The sequence below is a fragment of the Manis pentadactyla genome, chromosome 10, assembly GCF_030020395.1.
Source record: "Manis pentadactyla isolate mManPen7 chromosome 10, mManPen7.hap1, whole genome shotgun sequence".
Lineage (NCBI taxonomy): Eukaryota > Metazoa > Chordata > Mammalia > Pholidota > Manidae > Manis > Manis pentadactyla.
This window is the reverse complement of record NC_080028.1, coordinates 95527203-95553412: the sequence shown is the minus strand read 5'-3', so window position 1 is coordinate 95553412 and position 26210 is coordinate 95527203. Positions and strand designations below refer to the sequence as shown.

Below are 26210 nucleotides of genomic sequence, written 5' to 3'. Positions count from 1 at the left end.
TTCGTGGGCAAGCACCAGGCCTCTGAAGTTGGGGGAGAGGGGATCTGATATCCTGGCTGGAGGGCCAGGGTGAGTTCAGATGGATAACAGAGTGGGAGCCGTAAGTGAAGGTGGGTTCTAGGTCGTGGCATCAGCTTTCCTGGAGAAATAGGAGAAAAGTTGTCCTTGAGGGGGTGAGCAGGGGCTACATGATAGGGAGGGTAGACGAGGTTTAACATGGTTGTAGAGATGATGGGAGAGGGTCACAGGGTGGTCATGCCCTGCTTTGGGGGGAGGTCTCGGATATGTGCAATCTACCCACCTGCCTGCCAGGTATGCAGAGACCCAAGGATGGCAAAGGACAGGTGAGGAAGCTGCCCAGGTGACCAGCCATGTGGTCCCCACTGTTGCTTTGCCTACTTGCCCTGGCCTGGATGTTTCTGAAATCACACAGGACCAGTTACTTATAGGTCATGAAGTCAAGGTTCTCATCTCCCAGTTTTCATGGGTAAGAAATCAGCTTCCCTCCTTGCAGTCATGTAGGTACCATCTGGTATATTTCCTTAACTTATCTAATCATAAAAATCTCCTGGATGTGGACTTGTTAAAAATACTGTCCTTGGCCCCACCCTAGACATAGTGAGAGATAATCTCCCAGGAAGGGCCTAGGGACTTGCATTTAGGACCAACACCTGGAAATCTTATTTGGAGGCTGGCTGGGCCCCCTGGACCCTCAGTCTCCCCACTTGGGATGGTTTTTTCCTCTGTGAAAATGGAGGATGTTTTCCCTGCCGGGTTTCAAGAAACCCCAGGCTGTAGTTTGCATTTCCTGGTCTCCCCCATCGTCACTGCTTGGGGAGTGTATGTCAAGCGGCCACCTGAGACCCAAGTGGCAATGCCTACACACTGACATGGTCAGGGCGGGCAGCCTCAGTGTGGTATGAGGAAGATGCTAGCGCTGGGGGCAGCTGGGTGCCCTCACGGGGTTCAGGAAACGAATGTTGGAAATAAATGTGTAGGCCTGACAGGATTCTCTGAGATTATCTGGTCCAGTATCCTTATTTTGAATGATGTCTGTGACTAGCTGAGGCCCCAGCACTGAACAGAGATGGTGCCATGCATCTGTAGGATTATTTTTGACCAGAGATCACCCAGGCTTTGGCTTAGGCCAGGATTATTCTGCCCAAGTCTCAGGGTTATTTGGTGGAGTGTGAGGGTGTTGTGGGGTGCTCTGCAGGGAGCAGGAGCCATAGGCCAGACTCCCTCCTGCCTCAGCAAGACTGGGGGCCACCTGCCTAACAGAAATGCCAGCTCTCTGTGGAAAGATTGGAAACCTTGTCTATGAGGCCCCCGCCCAGAGGATTGAGCAGTAGCGCTCTCTGTGGTGCTCTTTGCACAATACCTCGAAGCATGAGTGTGCATGTGCACGTTTGTTCTTTGGGTGAATTAAGGAATTTTACAAACAGAAAGTCTGACTATAATAATAATCATAGCAGCACTCAGACCTCATGTATAATATGCCAGGCACTGTGCTAACACGCTTTGCCCAAAGTTCTGAGGCAGGCTGTCATTGCCCCTGTCTCGCAGAGGAGGAGACAGAGGTTTAACTTGCCTGGGACGTGGCAGAGTCATGGTCTGAGCTGGCCAGACTGGCCCCAGGGCCAAATTCTGCATGCTCTGCCCTGTTACCCTCTGCAGTTCAGAACATTGCACCACCAACTCTCAGGGCAGGCAAGTCTTCTGTCTCTCCCATGAGTAATAGTAGTAGTTTTCTACCTATTCATTTCATCATCACTAGCATTTTCTAGCAGATTTGAGTTTAGCAGGCACCCAAGATTTCTATAAATAACAGGAGACAATCTTAAGTTGAGAAAATTCTCTCCACTGTTCCTCCCACCAAAAATAAAAGCCAGGGGAAGGGTTAATAACAGAATTATGGTGGTGAGTATCCTGGCATAGCTACTCGTGGGACTGCAACCTTATCACTAAGCAAGGTTTTGATCTTTTGGGTTCACTCTTAATGCCTTTTCTAGTACTGGCATGGAGATGTCCATATAAAACCAGTTCTTCACTTGGGGAGAGAGTTTTTTTTTTTTTTAAGTCAGGTTTACACTCAGTAAAATTTACCCTTTTCAGGTATCCACTTCTGTTGAATGTACCATCATCGTCCACTACAACAATTAAAACCCAAGGAAGCTCTTTTGTCCCCCAGATTCTTTTGGGTATCTTTACAGTCAGCCCCTTCCCCCACCCATAGCCCACGGTAACCACAGATGTTTTCTGTTCCCATAGTTTTTCATTTTCCAGAATGGATCATACGCCTTCCAGTCTGGCTTCTTTCCCTTAGCATGATGCATTTACGATTCAGCCCTGCCATTGCATGTACCTCTGCCTCCGGTCTTAGTCCCCAGTAGCATTCCCTTGTATGTATGTACCATAGTGCAGAGAGATTTGTAAAACTGGTCGGGTTGCACTTAGCTCAGGAGCCCTGATATCCAGTCTCCCGGGACTTTTAAAGCTGCTCACAACCTCACATCTCTTCCTGCCTGACACCACATTGGTTTAGCAGGGAAGCTGGGCAACAATTGCCCTGTGCAGGGTTCTCCCATCTTTCTTTTTGCAGTGCCTGCTCACCCTTGTCCTGAATGTGAGTGACTTTCCTCAAAGAAGGTAAGACTAGTGTTGGTAAAACTGACAGTTTTCTGGTCTTGTGTCACAGGGAAGAAAGGATTTGAGTGTTGTTGGAAACAAGCTCACCCAGAGACATGCTTCATGGAGATGGCAGCCCCCCAGGCTGAAGGCAGTGGGCAAGGCTAGCACGCTGTGCCTGCACTGAGCACACAGGTGTCTCAGGTGTGGCCCAAGGGAAGGTGGCGGGCTATTTATTACTTGGAGGAGCAGTGCTACAGTAAACCGGGAGCACCCTTCGCTCTTGAGTTGTAGATACTCTTCTAGTATTTTCCTAGTGTTTTTTAATTCCTCCACCCTTTAACTCTTGTGATGTGCTCTTTCTCCTCTGTAGTCCTTGGTTGATTTGTTGATTGGCAGATTGATTAATGCTCCAGTGCAGGCGTGCACTGAGTGATCAGACCCCTGCCTGGCCCAAGGGAGCTGGCACAGCTGGGGTGGGGGTGTGCTTAGCCATCAGTGGCCCGCTCTGTCAGGTTCCTCAGGAGAACACTGAGGCCCAGAGAGGGACACCGCCTTACCCAGTCGCATGACAGTTCGTCTGAGGATCTGGGACACATCAGACGGGTCTGCTTCCCCCCAGTCAGCAGCTCCACATACATCTCATCTTCATGCCTGTAAATTTGAAGTCAGAAGGAAAAGGGCAGTATGCCGGGCAGGTGGCTCTTTTAAAGCTGGGGCTTGTTGCCAATCTGACCTCGTTACCATGGAAGCAGCCAGTGGGGCAGCTTGTTCCTGTCAACCTAAGGCCTGGTGGAGCCTCAGCCCCTGACAGGTTGCAGGAGCGCGCCAGCCAACTTACTCAGAGGAGGGGCACCCAGGAGCCCTGCTAGCGCATCTCTCCTGCTCACTTCTTTGCTACAGGATTTTGGTTTGAAGGGAAAATCTGTGACTTGCTAGTCCCAGCCTGCACTTTCCCCAGGACTCACAGGGCTCCTTTGGCACTGGGGATACCAACTTTGGGGGCCTTGCTTAGTGTCAGGGTATGTGGCTTTCCTCATTCCTGGAGAATCTTCAAGACAGAAAACAAGGGATATCTAGCATCTTTGTTTTGTACTGCAAGCAAACTCTTCAAAAAACTAAATATCTCAGTGGAATCTATTTCTTGAAATTAATTCTGTCAAACTTTCTTTCTTGCTGAGATTGCAGTTCAGTGGTTGTGGTTTGATAACCCGATTGTGAGAGTAGATTTGTCTCCTCTCTTGTCCAGTCGTTTTAATGTCTTGGCATTCCTAAGCTTGGTCTGCTTCATCTCATGCTGGGATCACAGCTCAGTAATGAAGCCTTTATTATGTTAACTAGTCAACAGATACATTCTTTAAAGAATTCTGAGTTTTTAATTACCCTGCTTAAAGCTTTTGGGCACATTGGTTCTGAGGGGTATTCTGCACTGCTGAATTCCAGGGTTGATTGTGAACCTTAAAAGACTAGAAAACGCTAGGAACGACTTGTGAAGTCACAGACCAGGGAAACGCTCCCACCCCTCTCCCTCTCTGATTTTTTAGTCTTTCTGGCCTGAGTAGGTATAAGAGCAGTTTTGTCAGACACGTCAGCATACACTGTTTCCCAGATCTGTGCATTAGTTTGGGTAGAAATGTACCCAACTTCTGTGCCAGTAGGTGGAGAAAGACACTTAAATCCTAGAAGCACTGCTCACCTACCTTTTAGGGAATTGCAGGTTTGGCTCAAGGGCTGGAGGACTTCCAGAAAAGTGTGACTAAGGGAGAAAAAGACTACTCCCAAAGCTCACAGGGTGGGGTATCTCAGCCGGGACAGGAAAATTTCCAGCAGGGAAACCGCCTGTCTGTGATGCAGACACATTGGGTCATAGATTTGCTTTCACAGAATAAGTGAAACGGAACAAAAGTTTTTTGAATTCTCATTCCAAAAGGCCCAGTTTCTGCAGGTGTGTCTTTTGGTCTCAACTTGTATTCAGTATTATTTCAAATGATCTGCACTTCAGGCAGTATGCTCCACACCAAATAGCTGGCTACAAAAAGAGAGACATTCTGCCTCCCTGTCACTGCCAACCACTTGTCTTAGGGCAGGAAGTGAGCAGCACCTTTCACTAAAGACCCCTGCCACCCCCATTTTCTTTCTTCCCCTGCTGTGTTTCTCCTTTGTCCATCAACAGCCAAGGCCATGCCTCTGGCCCTCTGAGAGCCAGAGTGTGATGTGTGGTGTATGTTGTGTGTTGTGTGATATGTGTGTGGCTATGGAGCAACCCAGACCTGGGTTCGTAACATGTCTCCACTGGCTTCTGGTAGAAGGTCACTTGGGACCTCAGGGTCACGGCATGTGCATGCTCTTCTGTGAGCGCATGTGTCGGGGACATCTGTCCAGCCTGTCATCACTTTTCCTGGCTGCATAGTAATCTGGTGCATGGATCCCCCTGATGTATTTAACCAATCCCTTCTCAGTGGAAGTTCAAGTTGCTTGTTATTTTAAATAAACCACGTCTAATTAACCCAAACATATATGGCCAATTAATATACGATAAAGGAGCCATGGACATACAATGGGGAAATGACAGTCTCTTCAACAGCTGGTGCTGGCAAAACTGGACAGCTACATGTAAGAGAATGAAACTGGATCACTGTCTAACCCCATACTCAAAAGTAAACTCCAAATGGATCAAAGACCTGATTGTAAGTCATGAAACCATAAAACTCTAAGAAAAAAACATAGGCAAAAATCTCATGGATATAAACATGGGTGACTTCTTCATGAACATATCTCCCCGGGCAAGGGAAACAAAGGCAAAAATGAACAAGTGGGACTACATCAAGCTGAAAAGCTTCTGTACAGCAAAGGACACCATCAATAGAACAAAAAGGTATCCTACAGTATGGGAGAAAATATTCATAAATGACAGATCTGATAAAGGATTGAAATCCAAAATATATAAAGAGCTCACATACCTCAACAAACAAAAAACAAATAATCCAATTAAAAAATGGGCAGAGGAGCTGAATAGACAGTTCTCTAAAGAAGAAATCCAGATGGCCAACAGGCACATGAAAAGATTCTCCACATCGCTAATCATCAGAGAAATGCAAATTAAAACCACAATGAGATATCACCTCACACCAGTAAGGATCGCCATCATCGAAAAGACAAACAACAACAAATGTTGGTGAGGTTGTGGAGAAAGGGGAACCCTCCTAAACTGCTGGTGGGAATGTAAACTAGTTCAACCATTGTGGAAAGCAGTATGGAGGTTCCTCAGAATGCTCAAAATAGAAACACCATTTGACCCAGGAATTCCACTTGTAGAAATTTACCCTAAGAATGCAGCACTCCAGGTTGAAAAAGACAGAGGCACCCCTGTGTTTTATCACAGCACTGTTTACAATAGCCAAGAAATGGAAGCAACCTAAGTGTCCATCAGTAGATGAATGGATAAAGAAGATGTACATAGGTACATATACACAATGGAATATTACTCAGCCATAAGAAAAAAACAGATCCTACCATTCGCAACAACATGGATGGAGCTAGAGGGTATTAGGCTCAGTGAACTAAGCCAGGTGGAGAAAGACAAGTACCAAATGATTTCACTCATATGTGGAGTATAAGAACAAAGAAAAACTGAAAGAACAAAACAGCAGCAGAATCATAGAACCCAAGAATGGACTAACAGTTACCAAAGGGAAAGGGACTGGGGAGGATGGGTGGGAAGGGAGGGATAAGGGAGGGTAAAAAGAAAGGGGGCATTACGATTAGCATGTATAGTGCGTGGAGGGTATGGGGAGGGCTGTGCAACACAGAGAAGACAAGTAGTGATTCTACAGCATCTTACTACGCAGATGGACAGTGACTATGAAGAGGTATGTGGGGGGAACTTAGTGAAGGGGGGAGCCTAGTAAACATAATGTTCTTCATGTAATTGTAGATTAATGATACCAAAATAATAAATAAATAAATAAATAAACCACGTCTAATCAAACTCCTCCACAACCTGAGCTACACACAGGTTTCTGCCCAGCACTCCATTAGGGCCGTGACTCAGGAAAGGGGGCTTGTAGTTTCTTCAGTTTCTGGGTTCAGCTCTTTCAGGTGTGAGTGACCCCAGCCATGAGTGCAGATATTGGCCTGTCAGACACAGGGGAGGGAGGCTTGTTCCCACAGGGAGGGGCTACCCCAGGCCCTCCTAAGGGCTTTTTCTAGAAAGAGGGGCTGCAGGCAGTGGGGGCGGCCATGTCAGAGAGTCCTAGGTGATAGAAAGGGAAGGGACCTGCAAAGCCCACAGTCTGTAGCCCCAACTTTTCATCAGCCCCTGCATGATGGAACAAAGCTGCTTTTCCCGAGGAGTGTGTTGATAAGCTGATAGGGTGGCATTAACTGTAAGTGATGTGCCCTGGCTGTCTCAGTGGTATTAATTACTTGAGCCCATCTGCTGGAAGGTGGGGAACAAATGGGGGAAACACTAGGTGTTATGTCCTTGACTTACTCCCCAAAGGCCCCAGGGAGGTAGGTACTCCAGGCGGGTGCTCCGTGGAGCTGAGGAGAGGGACCCCCTGTGTTGCTGTTAGGAGCTCTATCTTCTGCCCCGACATACCTCTGCTTTGCAGGTGCACCTGCAGAACCCCAGCAGAGACCAGTGATCTGTGCTGCCCCTCTTGCTGCACACACAGGGGAAATAGGAGCTGATCGTGAGTGTGCTTCAGTGAGCTACCAAATCAAGTCTGCTAGCTGGGCCCTCGTCTTCCTACCGGGATCCCGCTGACAGAGCAGTGTATCCATGTCTCCTCTGCTTCGCCATCATCATTACCATGGCATGACTTCTGTTGGCAATTCTGTTTTTGTGCTTAATAAAACCCTGTGCCTCTTGCTTTTACTCCCCGAGGGTCTCGATGGCCTCCAGCAGATGTCCCTATGAGAGAGCCAGTGGGCATGTCCAGGCTATAGCTAGCAGAATTGGAGCCCCCCCACGTTGCCACGTGAATGCAGACCATGCCCACACTCCTGCCAGCCAGGTGTGAGATAAGAGGGCCTTGTTTCTGGATGGAGGTGCTGCAGTTTGGCCTGGAGAAGAGGATGTGGGTCAAGGTCATCCCTGCTTCTGTTTCCCAAAGTTAAGACCAAATGCCACAAGAGAGCAAACAGGGATCATTGCACTTTTCCAAAGTAGTGTCACTCCTGGGTTCCGCCCCCACCCCCGAGCCCATTTTGGAACTTCTCATGCAGCTCATGATCACCCAGAGACTAATGAGCCTGTGGGGCAGGTGCCAGGTGTGTGCGGGGCATGGGGCCCACGTGGGCTCTCCTCAGCATGCAGGGGAGAGCCACCAAGGCCTTGGATTGCAGACAGCTCCAACCCAGGCTGGGCCCCAGTTCTGCAAGTTTAGCTCCAGGATATGTCTGCTTTCGACACATCCACTATCATTTAGATACAAAGCATAACATGGCTGAAACCATTCGGTGGAATTTAGAGTTCATTGCCAGGAAAATAAAATAAATCAAAACGGTCATTAACAGTTCTACTGAAATTGTGAGTAAATCCCCTCTCAGTTACATTTTGGAGATCATATCTAGGAGTTAATTTATTGCTACGTAAAATTGCCTAAGGACTCATGGAAACCCTGTCTTTGCTGACTATCTTCTCTGCGCTGGGCTCTGGGTTAGGGGCCAAGACACCTGGAACTGTCCTGCCCTCGTGTTGCTGATGTTCTGTGTGAGAATGGTGTCCCTGGGGCGTCCTGAGCCCCTCTTTCAGGCCAGGCTGTGGGTAGGAAGGAGCAGGATGATAGAAGAAGCAGGTGTGGGATCCACAGGATTCTGATCTCGGGTCCACAGACCAGAGGGAGGAGCTGGAGGTGCCGGTCTGAGCCAGGCTCAGGGTGGTTGGCGGGTCTGAGTCCAGAGCCGCTGTGCACTGACCCTGCATGTTGTGTCTGAGCATGTGCCTTCTTTCCTTCCCTCCATCTATGGGTCTGGATGATGGGAAGAGTATTGGCTCTGTCAGCCCAGGCTGGGAACACCAGAGGGAAAGGGCTTGGTTTGGGAGTCAAGATGAAACATTTGCTTATTTAAAGAGTGAGTTCTAGGTGTTTGCCCATCGGCGTATGGAGAGGAAGTGGGGCCTTGGAGGGAGGTCAAACTAGAGTCGTGGGTTTGGAAGGGGACAGCATGGGAGGCCCAGATGAAGCCAGTGTTTTGGGACCAGGGTGGTGCTGGCATTCTGTAGTGCGAAGTAGAGATGGCAGAGCAGCATGAGAACCAGAGACCAGTTCTTAAGTGGCTGGCAAGTCAGACAGAAGTACTTGGAAGACTGAGTCAGGGTTGCTTAGGGAGAGGAGAGTTTAAGGAGTGCTTCCGGGAGTGGCCAACGGCGAGTGTTGGATTTAGAGTTTGGGGAACGTATGGGGAGGGAAGACAGGCTGTACACCAAGGAGTAGGGAAAGGGAGAGTCACACGCTGGAGGCACACCAAAGCCAAGTGCTGGGCTGGGCCGCTGCGTGTGTTCCCCCACGGTCACCTGAGGTCAGCCTCAGGGTCTCAACTCTACAGATGAGGAAAACCAAGGGAGGTGAAGAGCCTTCCTGGAAGGTGGAACCCATACTTGACTCTCCTGACTCCAACATTGTTGCCACCACTGAGGAGGGCTGGGGCAAGCTGCGAGTGGGACCGAAGACGTGTCAGTCCCAGACCAGTCTCCCCTGACTTGGTGATGAGCAGAAGGTGCAGGGCGGAGGGAACCACGGAAAGCACTGTGATTGTCCCCGTGTGCAGCTGGGGGCTGGTGCCCATGGGGGTAGGATGGAGGCAGGTCTGGAGAACAAGAAAGCAGTGAGTGACCGGCCTGCATTTTAAATGCTTTGGTGACAGATTTAAGACTTGACTAATTTCATGCCAAAATAACCTCACTATCCCAGGAATGACCCCAAGCTTGAACATTTTCCCTATAAATCCCCAAATTAATGAGTGCACAAACCCACAGATTCCACAGAGAAAGCTGCTCAGTATGGAACACGCTAATGGATCAGATAGGCAGTCACTTAGACATGGGGATGGAAAGAATTCAGTCTTTAATTTTAAATATACAATAAGATCTCTGAAACTAAAGAAGAGATTTATTTTTTCTTAAAGGCCTACAGAGAAATAATTGTGTCAGTCTGTGGTTAGAACTAATTTGAGGAGAATCCCATATTTTGATTTCTGCAGTTTTTTAAAGGAAAATTCCAACAGTAAATAAAATATTTTTGTATGTAGAGTAAGATGACTTAGCCACTACCTCAACAAGGTAGAAGGTATGAAGACCAATTTTGGGTTGGCAAGGACACCTTTAAAAAGTTCGGCTTCTGTGGATTGTTGACCCCTAGTGATAAAATGTCTGTATTTTTTTAGGGCCACTGCTTAAGAAATCAATTGAGAATTGTGTCTGTTGCACCAGAGGTCTAGCCAAAACATTCATATTTTGCCTCATCTGCAGAGGAGACCTGAGCTGAGTTTTATCTCTGCGTCTTTTTGCAAAGTGTTCCTGCTCTGTTAACAGAGCTATAATTAACTCACAGGACGCCAGGCAGCCAGATTCGGCCAGACGCCAAGAAATCAGCCCCAATTACTATATTCACATTGTCAGTAATGCCCACTTCACAGCTTCTGCTAATTTGAAATGGCAAGTTCCAACTTTCCATAGTAAAATTACCATTTTTGTACTGTTCTATTACATGGCGATATTTGTCCATTATTTAGGCTATGTAAACTCAGTATTATAACGACAATTAGTTGTTGAGCATTTTCTGAAATGATTTGCAATTACTTCTCTTAAATGGAAAACTCATGTCTGCTCTGATGGATTGAGCAGTACATTCCCTCTGTGGCCTAGATCCACTTTAAGAATCAGCTTGTCGTAGGAGAATGAAATGCCTTGGGATTTTACAGTGGAGGTGAGCATTTAAAATAAAGGGTAGCCTTCAAATGTTGCCTGTGTTGTAGATTTTCTGTGTTAGAGTTGTCTAATCTCTTTATAATAATAGAGGAGTGTCTCCTGCTCCTTCACCTCCCTGTGATCCCTTGGGGCTGGTGCCGTGGCTGCTTGGCTAGGCCCCCTGGTCTCTGCTGCACTGTGCTGACGCAGCCAGCGGGATCTGATCTGTGCCCCAGACAGGTGGTCACCTGTCTCCTCTCTGGCCCCCAGCCAGCCGTGGTGGAGGGGTAGTGGGTGGTAGTTTCCTACTGGCCCATAGTTAGGTTCCCAGTTTTCCAGAAAGGCTTGTCCCTGGGGAATCAGGCTTGCTGGCCTGGTTGCATTGTACATTTTGCTCTGTTTTCAGTAGAGAAACTTCAGGAGGCATAATCTAGGCCAGTGTGCTGCTCAGAAGTATGTCAGAGTGTGGTCAGAGGACCAGCAAACCGGTCGTTACTGGCCTGCAACTAGACAAGCACAGAAGTCCAGAACAGGTATTTAGAAATGTTCATAGCATCTTGACATTACAGTGACATCCAGGTGGGATTTTTATTGTATTTTATAAAAATGCCTGTCCACAGCAGATTGGAAATTTAAAAATCTCTGGAGTATCTTTCCCTCCAGATTGTTTGAGAGGCATTCATCGTTATTTAACCCCCTAATCCCAGATTGGATTTCATAGTAATAATTTACTTTGGGTAAGGCAGAATGTTTTTTCTTTTTTCTGTTGGTCAGTGGTCTGTAGGGCACAGTCACTGAGGGAGGAACTTCTGAAAAGAGAAGGCAGGAGTCCCCAGAGGCAGACAGGGGCCCTTGTAAGAGACTAATGACCCTCGGAGACTGGCAGACCAAAAGTGAGCCTCTCGGGGGCGCTGCTGTCTCCAGACAATTCGGTGCAGGCTTCCCCCTTGGCTCTAGACCTGTCCTTTTACATGCTGGCTGGGCATCTGGACCCCACCTGCCAGCCTGCCGGCCTGTATTCCCTCCACTATTTCCAGACCCTGGTGGGGAGGATGGGGAGCAGCCCAGAGACAGAGCCTCAATTCCTTCCCTGGTGCACAGCCAGCCACAGTTCCTGCTGGAGCTCCCGACCCACTGTCCATCTACTTGCCCATTAGCCCGTGCGCATCTTGGTAACCCAGGCACAGCCTACCACCTGTGTCTGTATGCCCTGCCAGCTAAAGAATGTATTTACATTTTAAAATGGTAAAAAACAAAAGAATATTTTATGACATACAAATGATTAAATTAAATGTCATCCATAAATCAAGTGTTTTTAATGTAGTAAAATAATACTTAACATGAGATTTACCATGTTAATAGTTTTAAAGTGTGCAGTTTGGTGGCATTCAGAACAATCAGTGTTACACAACCATCACCACCATCCATCATGCCCGACCGAAACTCTGTAAATAAAGTTGTATTGGAGCATAACCATGCTCACGTACCTGTTGTCTAAGCCTGGTTTTACCAGTCAAGTAGTTGCAACACAGACCGTATGACCTGCAAGGCCAAAAATATTTACTGTCTGGCCCTTTCCAGGAAAAGTTTGCTGACCCCTGCCTTAGTGAATATTCTTATCACATCCTGGTAGTTGTCATGGCAACTATCTAACTGGTCCCCTTACCTCCAATTCCATTATTTTCCAGTCTGTCTGCCCCTGGAGTGATTTTCCTAAGATCCAGTTCTATTGATGAACTTCTCAGTTAAAATCCTTTAGTGGCATCCCATAGACTAATGTTGTGTTCCTGGGAACACCAGTCCCAGAATAATGACATAGTTATTAAAGGCTCTGAAAAGCCCTGTAGAAAAGAAACCTGCTGAACATTGACTAATTCAGTACCTTCCAAAATTAGTTGACTGTTAGGATATTATTATTTTTCTAATTACCTGTGAACATCCTACAGCAGTGATTAGCAAGTTTTTTCCATAAAGGGGCAGATGATAAAATATGCTAGTCTTTGTGGACCACATGATCTCTTGTAACTACCCATCTCTGCTATAGAGTAGCCATACAGTACATGAAATGTGAACATGTTCCAATAAATTTTAGAAAAATAAAACAGGCCATGGCCAGATTTGGTGTGCTGACCCCCATTCTACAGAACAGTGGTTCTCAAAGTGTGGTCTCAGACCAGCAGCCTTACATCACCAAAGTCCACTCCAGACCCACTGAATGGGGGACTCTGGGGATGGCCCAGGAGTCTTTTTTTGTTGTTGTTGAAGTATAGTTAACATATAATATTGTATTAGTTTCAGGTGTACAACATGGTGATTAGACAGTTACATACATTACAGAATACTCGCCATGATAGGTATAGTTACCATCTGTCAGCATACAAAGAGATTACAATATTATTGACTATATTCCCTGTACTATACTTTCCATTCATCCCTGTAACTTATTTATTTTATCCCCTTCACCTCTTTCACCCATTCCCTGACCCTTCTGGCAGTCACTCATTTGTTATCTGTATGAGCACTCTGTTTTGTTCATTCATTTGTTTTGTTTTTTAAGACTTCACATTGTAAGTGAAGTCATACAGTATTTGTCTTTCTCTGCCTGACTTATTTCACTTAGCATGATTCCTTCTAGGGCCATCCAATTTGTTGCAAATGGCAATGGTTCATTCTTTTTCACAGCTGAGTAATACTCCGTTGGATATTTGCACTACATTTTCTTCATCTATCGGTGGACACTTACATTGCTTCCATTTCTTGGCTATTGTAAATAATGCTGCAATAAACATAGGGGGTGCATGTATCTTTTCTAATTAGTGTTTTTGTTTTCTTCAGGTAAATACCCAGCAATGGAATTACTGGGTCATAGGATATTTCTGTTTTTAATTTTTTAAGGAGCCTCCATACTGTTTTCCATAATGGCTGCACCAGTTTACTTTCCCACCAATAGTGTACAGAGCTCCCTTTTCTCCACATCCTCACCAATACTTGTTCTTTCTTGTTTTTTTTGATACCTGCCATCCTGACAGGTGGGAGGTGATATCTCATTGTGGTGTTGATTCACATTTCCCTGATGATTAGTGATGTTGAGCATCTTTTCATGTGTCTATTGACTATCTGTATGGTCTTCTTTGAAAAAATGTCTATTTGATCTCTCTGCCCATTTTTTAGTCAGGTTATTTGCTTTTTGGTGTTGACTTGTTTGAATTTTTTATATATTTTAGATATTAACTCCTTATTTGATACATCATTATTTTCAAATATATTCTCCCATTCAGTAGGTTGTTTGGTTTTTTTTCCATTCTGTTGATGGTTCCCTTTGCTGGGCAGAAGATTTAATTTATTTTGATGTAGTCCCACTTGTTTCTTTTTGCTTTTGTTTCCCTTGCCTGGGAAGACATATCCAGAAAAAATTGCTGAGGCTGATGTCTAAGAGTTAACTGCCTATGTTTTCTTCCAGGAGTTTTAAGGTTTCAGGTCTTACATTTAGGTCTTTAATTAGTTTTGAGTTTATTTTTGTGTGTGGTGTAAGAAAGTGGCCCAGTTTCACTGTTTTACAGGTAGCTGTCCAGTTTTCCCAGCACCATTTATTGAAGAGACTTTTCTCCATTGTATATTCCTGCCTCCTTTGTTGTAGATTAATTAACCATATATGTATGGATTTATTTCTGGGCTCCCTATTCTGTTCCATTGAGCTATGTGTCTGTTTTTGTGCCAGTACCATACTGTTTTAATTACTGTAGCTTTGTAGTGTAGTTTGATATCAGGGAGCATGATACCTCTAGCTTTGTTCTTGTTTCTCATGATTACTTTGGCTATTTGGGGTGTTTGTAGTGCTAAACAAATTTTAGGATTATTTGCTCTAGTTCTGTGAAAAATGCCATTGATATTTTAACAGGTACTGCATTGAATCTGTAAGTTGCTTTGGGTACCAGCAGTCTGTGTCTTAACCAGCTCCACCTACCGGCTAATGTATGAGAAGCCCTGCTATAGAACCACAGAACACACCTCAGAGAATGTCAGCTTCAAGAATGAAGTCTACCATCAGCAGGGAGAGAAGGCCCTTTGCAATCTAGTCTTTGACCAGTTTCTCCCTTATGCAGCAGATACTGTTGGTATCTGCAGGTCCCAGAACATACCATCTTTTCCCTAAGCCATGCTCTTGCACAGGTGTCCTGTACAGAATGGCTCCCTTCTGCTGCTACCTCCTGCCTCCTGCCTCTTCCCTAGCCTGTGCTGGTCATTTCTGGCTCAGCTTAGGGGTGCCCTGTTTGGAGCCTCCCAGCCCCACTCACTCCGCTGCCTGTTGGGTCCCCCCTCCCCTGGCTTCTGTAGCTGAGCAGGACATTTCTTGTGTGTCGGACTGCAATTGTTGGCTTTCCTGTCTGCCTTTCCTCTTGGATGTGGAGTCCTCATCCACATCCTAATAAAATGGACATGGGGCCATTTTACTCATCTCAGTATTCCCAGCACACTCCAGACACCCCAGAGATGTTTGTTGAGTAGTTAATGAGCAAAGGAGCACTGTACATGGACCATGACACCCGTGTCTGGTTGAGGTACCCCATCTTTGTGTGCAAGGAGGTGAGGAGATGAGGGAAGTCAAGTCAGCACCCTGGGGGTTCCTGGCTTTTTGTGGTTTGGGGAGGTGCAAGCGGTGGGAGGCTCCCCGGCCATTTCCTCTTCCCCCCACCTCTGACTCACTGATTGATTGATGTTTGGAAACTGTGACTCATCTCGTTAGAGAAGGAAAAGGAAATTTTATTCTCCTTGTTCTCCCTCCCTTTCAAATAAGCAATAAATAAAAATGGCTGACATTCCACTTGGGGCAAGAAGAAGCATTGAAATGCATTTCAGGTTTTTATAATTGGTAGCTTCTTGTAGAAAGGTGCTTATTAGAAGAAGAAAACCTTCTCGTATGTTTGTTTTCGGCCTGCTTGTCTGGAAAATCATAAAGTGAATTGGCGTGGGACTTGGCCCTCCCTTTTTGGAAGATACTTGTGGCAGTTCACGTTTTGCCGGCAGAGAGTTAAAGCTACCTCTCTTTTAGCAAGAACTGTGAGGTGTACACTCTCCGCCTTTAGAGTTTCAAAATGAGTTCAGCAGGGCGGTGAGTAATGATGTCTTAGGCTGGTTTATTAAATGTGAAAGAATAAGATGTTCTAGGTTGACATCATGTTCCAAATATAGATAAGGCCTGGATCAGCTGGGCTGCAGGCCTGGGGCTCACGCTGATGCCAAAGCACCATTGACTCTGGCGAGTCTGTTTTGTCTCATGACACTGATGATTGAAGTGGGTGCAGCACGTTGGCTTTTGAGAGTCTCCTCCTGGGAAATAAAAGAAAGGCATTTGTTCACTTATCACAGTAATATTGGAAGTAGAGCTTGGTGTCTCCCATTTGCTTTTTGTTTTCTTCATGCTCGGTGTGTCCTAAATGTCTCAGACTCTTGGTTCTAGAAAACTTAGCAGTGAAGTCAACACCTTTTCAAATCATAACTCTAAGGAAAGGCTTGGTGAATGTTAGCCAATGTATTATTTTCTTATTGTCATCTTATTATCTGCCAGCATCTTAGGTACTTTTCCATATTATCTAATTTAATGTGCCTAACAGCCTTACAGTGCAGGTGCCAAGCTCTCCCCACAGTTGAGGGATTGTGGCTTAGAGGCCTTCCCATCACCCAGCATCCGCAGGGGAAGCAGGACGCACGCTTGGGTTTGTGTGCCACACCAGTGCTGCGCAGTGACCAACCACATGGTCTCAGGTTTCCCCGGTGCTGATGCCTGGAGACTCACCAAGTAAGAAATTCATGGCGTGCAGTATCTTAACTCAGAAGCTGTTAAAATGCAGCTCTAGGATGGAAGAAGACGCGCCTTCCGCCTGGTGGTCTGGCTTTTCCCAGCAGCAGCAGCCCAGGCTGAGGGAAGAGGAGCCGCTTACTTCTCAAATAACAGCAGCAGCATTTGCTGGCGCCTCTGCTGTGCTTAGCTCTTGGACAGCTCCCTGGGAGGCAGGCATGCTTTTGTGCCTATTTTATAGATGAGGAAACTGAGGAGTTTGCCCCAGTCAGCCTGCTTGACAGCCACGTGTTACCTACCTCCATAGGAGCACACGGTTAGGCCTCTCCTGGCCAGTTCAGAAGCCAAGACTGCAGTTTCCCTGCGGACCCTGTTGGCAGGTCCTTTTGACCACGAGGCTAAGGGCTGGCTTGGCCTGGGGACAGAACAAAGGGAATCTCCCACTAAGGGGAAATGAAATGAGGGAACTTAGCAGAGGGTGCAGGCCAGGGCCTGGACCTGGGGGTTTGTAGCTGCCCTGAGGCTCATGTGTGAGAGCTCAGAGTCATGACTTAACCTCTACCCTAAAGCATCTACTACTTGCCAAGCCTTGTTTCTAAAGTTAAAAGCAAAACAGCAGCTTTGGAGGAGAAATCAGCACAGTTGTCTGTCCGCATCTTACAGAAGAGGAGAAATGGTCGCAGCCATGTTTGACGTGAGAATCGCAGTGCCCCTGTGACACTGTGCCCTCCACGGTGCCAGGCTTAGGTCATTTCCATTTCTGTGTTAGGAATGGCCTTTTGCAGATCCTGGTTATATTTGTCACCAGCTAACTTATCAGCATATGACACCAGCTACACAGAGTTGTAACCTGACTCATAAGAGAATAGATAGTTCATGACTCGATGGTAAAGTAGATCAGTTGTAAAAAATCAAATGGATTATGGAATCAGCTTTCCCCTTAGGAAACTTTCTGTGATGGTCTATTAGGTTCAGACCTTTCTGAAAACAGTGACCTTAAAAATGTTTGACCTCCAATGATCCAACAGTCCCATTCTTAAGAATCCATCTCAGGGAAAAACTTAGAAATGTGGTCAAGTTTTATGAATAGGAATGTTTGTTGGTGTTATTTATAATATTAAAAACTGGAAACAGCCTAGTGTCCCGTATAGGAGATAGTTAAATTAGGTTAAATTCTTTCATTCAAATAATTATGTAAGTGATAATTCTTTTCCAAGAATATTTAATAACAATGGTAAATGACTGTATTATAACCTAAAGTAAGAATTACAGATGCTCTATCACCCTCTTTTTATGAAAGAAATAAACACAACATTAATACCTGCAGATATATATACACAAAACCTAGTGCATATAAGTATATAGAAAAAAAGACTAGAAGAAAATAATTCAAAGTCTTAGGGATTATTTTCTGGATGTTGTGAGATTGTTTGATTTCTAAAAATTTCTTTTTTATGCTCTTCTATATTTTCCAAATTTTCTTTAGTGAGAATGTTATTATTACTCTTTAATGTAAAAACAATAAGAAAATGCTCAACTTTGCAAATGAGAAGTTTCCTTTGAAAGGCTTGGTATTTATTAACCCATTCACCAGGCATTTTTAAGCGAGAAACAGGTTAAGACTGGAATCCCAGCCTGCTGTTTACTTGCTCCAATCCTGGGTGAGTCATTCAACCTCTCTAAGCCTCAATGTGCCCATCTGTAAAATGGACATCCTCTAGCACCATCTCTTAAAGTTGCTGGAGTGAAATGAGGTGAGTTTTGTGAGCCCTTGGCTGGAATACATGTCTGGAACATCTGCTCTTATTACTTGTACTATTGTCAGTTATGATTAAAGGCCTAGATGCATGCCAGACTCCATGTGAAGTTCAAAGAGTGTTATAGTGGGCAGTGAAGCCTTGCTCCTTCAGGAGCACCCAGCCTGGAAGTGGGAAGGGGGCTCACAAGGCTCAGAATGCTGGCGCTGAAGCACAGCAGGTGCTGGGTAAGTCAGGGTGTGTGTACGAATCCTGGGCTCAGGGAGGACGGAAACAGGGATATTGTGTGAACTAGGGTGGAGCCCATAGAGGCTTGCCCAAGAGCCAGCTGACGCTGGGCTGAGGCTTCCCCCAGCAAGTTCCAGAGAATGCAGGAGAAGGAAGAATAGAGAACTTGGTTTGGTGGGAGTGGTGATTGAAAGCAAGTCTGGATGGCACTGAGGTGTTAACTGGGGCACGTGTCTAAGAGAGAGTCTTACATCATAAGGAGATGATGCCTTTATTTTAAGGAAAACAGACCCTTTTCCTGAGTCCCCCTCCTGAGCTCTGTGTGTGTGTATAATAGGAGGGCAGAGTATTCACTTTGCATCACCATTTCTGAGCTGCCAATCCTCTGCTCCCCCATTTCTGCAACTTGCAGAATATATTCCTTTTCCTCCCATCCTAAGAAGAATCTGACTGTTCTCCCAAGCACCTGCTCTTCCACTCATTCATTTTCAGGCAGAGCAGAGGGCACTCCACCCTGAGATGGGGATCATTTGTTTGGGCACCGAGTCCGGGAGGTCTGCGTCCTCGGGCACCTTCGGGAGGTGCCCTCTGCTCTTAGAGCTGTGCGAAGAAACCATTGCAGCCCAAGTAAGACTGCTCATTATTCCTACTGAAACTGATTATTCGAAGGGTGGAGTGTAGTGCCTTTAATTTCTTCGTGTCTATTTTTTTTTTCCTCCCAAGAAGTATGTTCTTCTCTCTCCTGTTTGTTCCTGCTGGATTTGGGGAGGCTGCTGTTTTCATTGCCTAATTAATGGGAAACGTCCTCTTGAGGATTTTGTCGTGTACATGTTCTCTGTTTGAACATGGTACAACCTGTGGACCCTTTAAAACATAGTTACATGCTTGTCTCTTTATAGGGCAATAACTAGATTAATTTTGCAATGCTTTTCAGAATACCATTGTCTTTTTAAAGGAATGGGTTTGCTGTTTTAGTAAGACATGAATGCCATCAAGACGCCTTAAATTGGCAGAGGTGCTTTATAATAGCATGGTCCCTTAAAATAAACTTTAGAGACCATTTTATGGTTTCCTAGTTGTTTAAGACAGCTTCAGTTAAATGTTTCTTCTACCCTAGGCCACAGCTACTGTGTTTACCCTACTACTGTTCTTTTCCATGGCATAGTTCACTCTCTTTTTAGCTTATAGTGAGGTTCATTGTGTTTGTCTTGCCCCCTTCCACTTTCACTAGTGAGATTCATTTTGTGATGGACAATTGAAAATTAATTGGTTGATTAATTGTGAGATTCTTATTCTTAACCAGGGAAAGCTATAAAAGTCACAGCATCAGATAAAATTCATAATGAGCCCTTAATATATTTTTTTATTGTTATTTTTAAGAGTGTGATCATGTAAAGAGAATTCAGTGAGACAGGAATTTTTTTCTGTGCATTTGCCACAACTTTAATTCCATTGTAAGGTGGGTGCTATAGTAAAAGAGTGTAGTTTCTAGAGTCAAAGATTCCTCCCTCCCTCCTGATTCCATTAAAGGTCTCTTATTTGCCAGTCACCGTGCCCTATGGAAAAAGATGAGCTCAGCCAACAACTTTCGGTGTAATGGGGCCTGAGCCTGGGGGATACCTGCATGTAGGGGTGAAGGAGGAGGAGCTTCTGGCTTGGACTGTTGTGGGTCACGCATTAAAGAGAACCCTGAAGGGATAAGTTTGGGGGTGTGGTGAAGAATGAGATTGGTATTCAGAGAGTTAGAAATACTAGTGGGATCCTGAATAGAGATAGTGCTGTACTTCCAAGATACATCCAAGCAGAGCTGTTCAGCAGACAGGCTGGCCCTCAGGGGAGTGGTATTGATACAGGAGCCACTGACCTGGAGACAGATCCCACCCCCTGTGTCACCTCTGGCAGTGTGATCATGGGAAAATCGTTTAACCCCTAATCTTTGGTTTTCTGTCTCTGTAAAGTAGACATAAAATTAGAATTCCTGTACAAGGTGGCTGTGAAAATTGAATGAGCTTAATGCACACAAAAATGTTTTGTAAACTCTTCAGCTAACTATAAATATTAGTTATTATTGTTAATTATTATCACTCTTGGGGTAAAATATAATTTTTCCAAATTCAGCCGCACTCGGAGATTTGCTATACATATTATCTGTTTGTTCAGCTGTTTGTTCCTTCAGTCACAGTATTGATTAGTTATTCGAGTAACTAAAGCAATATATTTTAAAAAGCAACCAGGAACAGCTATTCTTTGATCTGTTAATAACCGTTAAGAATATGTTTGCAGAGAGAGAGTTTGTAGTGTTTGGACAGACTTAAACAAAATAAGTAGCTCAGGAAGTATATAAGTATTATTACAATTATGTTAATACACAAAAAAATACTGGAAGGAACTTAGTAGAACAGTAAGTAAACACCTCAGGGGGTGGGACGTGGAGTAATTATTCTTTTTCTTATCCTTTCTATGTGTTAAGCACCCGTTACCATGGCATATATTACTTCTGTAATCAGAAAAATAAATTTATGAACATTAACAATGGCAGCCCCCTGCCTCGCCCCCAACCCCCGGTGGGCAGAATAAAAGGTGGGAATTAGATGCCTGAAGAATTGAAAGGGCAAACATATTGATTCCATCTTTTTAATATCTCCCTATATTCCTTTTGCCTTAAAAACTATTTTCCATCTGGGAGTGAAAATGGTGCAGATATTGTAGGAACAAAACCAGAATGTCCCCAAGCAGAGTCTCGAATTGCTCTGCCCTTTTGGGTATCTCCTATTTAAATTTTTTGATAATGAAATTTGGGCTGTGATTTCAGCTAAAGCTGTTGTGTATTTATCTAACATTTCTGTTTAGCAAATGCTTTCAGCAGCCTGTGGAGACCAGAGATAACAAAGCGTTATTTATCTTCTATTTTGCCCACATGTGCCGTGGGTTCTGGTTTGCAGGTATACAGGAGTGGATATATTTTTGTGAGCCTATCACGTATAACTGGATGTAAAGGCTTGCTGGATGTTCTTTTCTGGGAGAAGTGGATTTCTCCAGTGCTTTCATAATTCTTGACTCCCCCTTTCATTTCAAGGAATAATCATCTTACTGTATTTATCAGCATCAGATCTCTAATTTGGCCCAGGACACTTAGTGTAGGTGTAGTAGTAACTTGTGCCTCTTTTGCATCTGCAGTCACCTCGTTCACCCCTCTAGGGCTCTTGCCTCTTCCTTGACTGTTACGGCCTGTACCTCTGGTTCTCCCAGCCGTCCCTTGCTCTGCTTCTCCAGAACTATCCCCTCCTCTCACCTCACAGGAAAATCCCCCATAAAGCCTTCATCCCACCACCAATTTTAGTGCTGGAAAACGTGCTGTCCTTTCTGTATTTGGATGGCCAGCCCTCTTTTAACTGGTACTTTGGCGCTAATTGGGTAGGGGAGGCATTGTGCTGGTTGTCACTTACTCATATACTCACCTATTCACTGCTGATCCTGTGGGGCTCCCGTGAGGTGTGCTGGCACCATCATGGAGAGCAAAACAGATGTAGAGACAGTCCTGCGTTGAACCGAGTAACTCATCCCTGGATCTGGGGATCAACCTTCATTCCTTCCCCTCACCGATTCTTGATCTTCAGAGCTGGCTCATGGGCTGGGAGCAGAGTCAGGAGAGCCTTACATGGGAGAAGGAAGAAACAGAGGGTCAGGCCTGGTGCCGCAGACCTGTGTCTGGTCCGGATTTGGTCATGAACTTGACAGTTGCTCCATCTGAAGTGTAATAATAACTGTGGCACAGCTATTACCAGTTATGTATTACCAATTAGCACAGGCCAATAGCCTAACGGGCCCCTCACTGAGGTAATTGCGTTTTCCTTTCCCAGCAGCCCTGTGGCAGAAGTTGGCTACTTCTGTCCGTGTTTCACACACAAAGAACTCGAAACTCAGAGGCATATCAAGAAGTGGTAGAGCAGGAATTTGGGTCCAGGTCTGGTGATGAAGGCATGCACTCCTTTCATTTCACTAAACAGCAGATTGGCTTGAATGATCATTTCCCTAAGTGTGTTCCAAAGAGCATACGTTACAAAAGGCATTCCTAGTGACCAGTTAACTCCAGGCAAAACTGAGCTCTGAGTTCCCAGCCCAGGAGAGTGTTAATCCTTCACTTGGTGCTTTGTCCATCCGTTCAACATGTGTTCCCTAGATGCCTGGCAGGCAGAACATAGCTGCGGTTAAATGGCACAGAGTGGGGAGCCAGGCCACCTGGCATGGGTTCTGGCCCCACCACTTACTGTATGACCTTGGGCAAGTCACACACCCTCTGCGTAAAGAGCTCACCTCATTGGGCTGTTACGAAAAGTAGATGAGTTAATGCAAATGAAGTGTTCAGAACAGTATCTGGCATGTGCTAAGTGCCTCGTGGATGCGGGCTTTTATTATTTCCTTCATTGTATTGCTGGTATTGGCTCAGGGTGTGAAATAGTGGGCAGAACACAGGCAGGTTCTGGGAAGTCAGAGAGAGAAGGCTAGCTGTGTTTTACCTGCAGTTTCCCATTCTTTTTTGCCATCTTCCTCTTTTCAGTGGGCACAAAAAGTGCCCACCTACATCCTAGAAACCACAGCTCCATGGGACACACTTTGGAAATCCTGGTTTAAGTAGTTTTGATGGTTTTGCAGAGATTCAGAATTTAGCAGGCAAATCTCAATGCCTTCAAACCATGACCAGTCAGTGGAATGTCACTGAGTCAGAGAGGGAAGGGGCTGCAGCAGTCCGTCAGACCATCCTGGATGGTTGCAGGCCTCACATGGAGGACAGTGGTTTGGACCAGAGCAGAGGAGGACATCTCCTCCTATAAGCCTAGCAGTGAAACAGAAGGGCTTATGAGACAAGCTTCTTCTCTCATCTCCACCAAATTACAGGAGCGGGATTCACTTCCAGGGAAGAGAGGGGCCTTTCCCTTCCCAGCACCTGTGTGTGTGCCTGTGCGCACATGTGTCTGTGTGTCTGTATGTATAAGGCTTACTGCAGCAGAGCCCTTGCCACTTTCGCAGCTATACCTTTGGTTCTGTATGAAGCCTGACTTAGAGAACATCTGACAATGGTGAACATATTTCCAGCCAAATACAAAAGTCATTCCCATGCTTTTGTCACTGTGTGTCCTCAGAAGTGGCAGATCTGTGGTCAGTGTTGCTTTCCTGACTCAGCTTTGTGGATCACTCCAAAAAATACCCCCAAGTTGCAGAGCTGTGATATCTGCCAAACCTGCACAGGGCCTGAAGCCATCTACTCCTGTTCCAAGTTTATGAAAATGGGCAGTGGTGTCACAGAGGCAGCGGTTTCATAGTGGGCCCTGACGAGCTACCAGTACAAATGGAGGCCATGAGGAACACAATTTTCTTGCCTCGCAAATGTGACCCTTTCAAAACAGATCTGCTGGGCATAAAAACTAGACACTTAATCATGGTGTAAGCTGTGTTCGAGTTTTGAAGTCTTACTGATTTCCACTTCTGGGAAGAGAATGCCTCTGTATTGCTTAAGCAGTGGAGATACAAGATAATTGTACATAGCTTTTCACATGTACACAAATTGGAATCATTTTCAAAAGTGTCCTTCTGAGGCCGTGAACCAGGATGTGTCCGTGACTTTCCCCGTGAGAGCTGAGAGGAGAGTATGTGCCCCCTGGTTTGATGGGATGTCCTGGGCACCGACAAGGGCACAGACCCAGCACTGCATGGGCCACTAGTGCCACTCTGTTTGGCACGAGGAGCCAGCACACCTGGGTTTTCCTCCAGCTCCAGCACCATCAGTGCAGCATGACATAGGCAAGTCTCTGTGCCTCAGTGTCCTCGTCTGAAGAACGGGGGCGATTAGGGCTTTGTCATGAGCTTTTCATGAGTTGGTTGTTAGTGCAGGTAAAGCATTTAGAACAGAGGGTGGCATGGGGGCAAGGCCAGTGAGCACTGGTTACCACAGTGGCAGAGGTGCAACCTGGCATCCGTGTAACTCCGGGAGCCACGGGAAGTGGTGAGGGTGTGTAGGGAAGCCACACCACCTGCTGTGGAGACGTAGGGAGAAGCCCAGGAAACCCCTCTGTGTTCCCAGAGTGGTGCAGCCTGCTCTCATGGGCACTGATGGTTTGTCCAGGCCAGACACAGGCTTTCTGAGTCCAAAATTGCTCCCTGTCCCTGGTGCACATATAGTGTTGGGCAGGGGGCAATCTTAAAACAAAATGTGGTTCTAAGACAAATTTTTAAAACTACAGTACAGTATAGTATGAATATTGCCATTATGATGTAACGAGTGACAGATAACACTTATGAAATAGATAACCGCAAAATGAGAGGTTAATTTCCATGGTGAGGCCTGAGAAGGGGATGTCTGAGTCACGCCCCCCAAGGGGGGCTGCCCGTGTGAGTGGGCTCCAAGTGGACTGCAGGTGGAGGCGTCATCTGGAGGTACTGGCCAGGAAGTGTGGTTTCCTCCCACCAACCTGGAGCCAAAGAGTCTCTCAGGAGTGGATTTGGGCCAGACAGACTCAGTTGGCCTCACCTGAGGCCTGTTGACTCAACCATTGTCAGCAGCCTGTCCTTCCCTTGCCTCCTCCAGGCTGGCTTTTCCTCCTCACGGGGGTTCTCCGAGGAAATTAGCCCAGGCTGGCAGCCTGGGTGGGGGTCCAAGGGCCTTTGTGGTGGGGCCCTGGAGCAGAAACCGTTGGAAGTGAGATCACCACCCGCCAGTGCCCACCACCCTGGCCAGGACTGGAGACCTGCTGCCCCTCCCTTCTGCTGGCAGCTGCCCAGATGCTGTGCTCACTTCACCTCATCTGGACTTTTGCCTCTGAAATTTCTCAGCCACCCATTCTTAGATTGTGGCCTTGGGTAACCCCTTTTAATGGATGGCTGATCTTGTATATATTCTATAGTTTTATTTTCAGAGGGTGGACTCACCTTTGTGCTTCGGACTATCTTGTATTATTGACTGGAAGCATTTACATTGGGGGACATTCTAGAGAAATGGAAACCATCTCCAAGGAATGGGTACCAAGCCAAGTTGCTGGATTATCAGGGCACGGGGAATGGTGAAGTAATGTGTGGTACGTGACAGCTATGCTACATTATAAAAAGCTTTTATTTAGGGAGGAACAGAGAGAGAAGGCAGGCAGGGGTGAGTACGTGAGCAGGGTTGTCACGGGGAGGGAAGGATTGTTATGGGCTGAATGTGCAGATGAATGAGGCCCTGCCCTCCCCTGTGTGCCAGGGCTCCTGCCTGGGTGGCACATGCTGTCAGGCAGAGTCTGCATCCTTTGAGAAACTGGAGCAATGAGCAGGGCAGCTGCCCATGCTTGAGTTTATGTGTGCTGTCCCCTTAGAACTGTCCTAACAGTCATTGTCATGATGTCCTGTGTCCGTGAGGTCAGCATCTATGTTGACCAGAGACTGCTGGGTGATGAGGGCCTTGGGATCAGGACCTGGTTTCTCTCCCATGCATGGTGGCAGGTAGCACGATCTGATTCATGTTCCAGAAAGGGCACTCTGGCCACTGTGCAGGCAGAGGTAGTTCGAGGTGAGCAGTGAAGGACTTGCCTGATGTTCTGTGCTGGTGGCCAGGAGGCCAGTTGGCCGACTTCCCAGCCCTGCCCTTGTCATTGCCCTGGGGCGCCTTGTTGCTGCCATGTGCCTTGGTTCCTGTGTTCCGAAGTCCCCTCTGAGACAAGGGTGATAAGAGTGGACTTGGGTGGCTGCCCTGGTTACCTGTGCTCTTGGGGTCTCATTACTCTCTCCCTGTTCTGACCCACAGTCCTACAGGACTCCCTTCTAGCAAGCCACACAGCTGCCATCAGGGTGATCCTCTGGACTGAACATACTGCCAGAATAATGCCTGAGGATTGGCTAGGTCGACAAGCAGAAGGAC

At 46.2% G+C, this 26210-nt stretch overlaps 1 protein-coding gene across 17 annotated transcripts in view; it reads left to right on the top strand.

Moving 5' to 3' along the window:
* CUX1 (cut like homeobox 1) overlaps positions 1 to 26210 on the top strand; it is a 378856-nt gene that overhangs the window by 100559 nt on the left and 252087 nt on the right. The gene's annotated exons all lie outside the window — the stretch shown is intronic.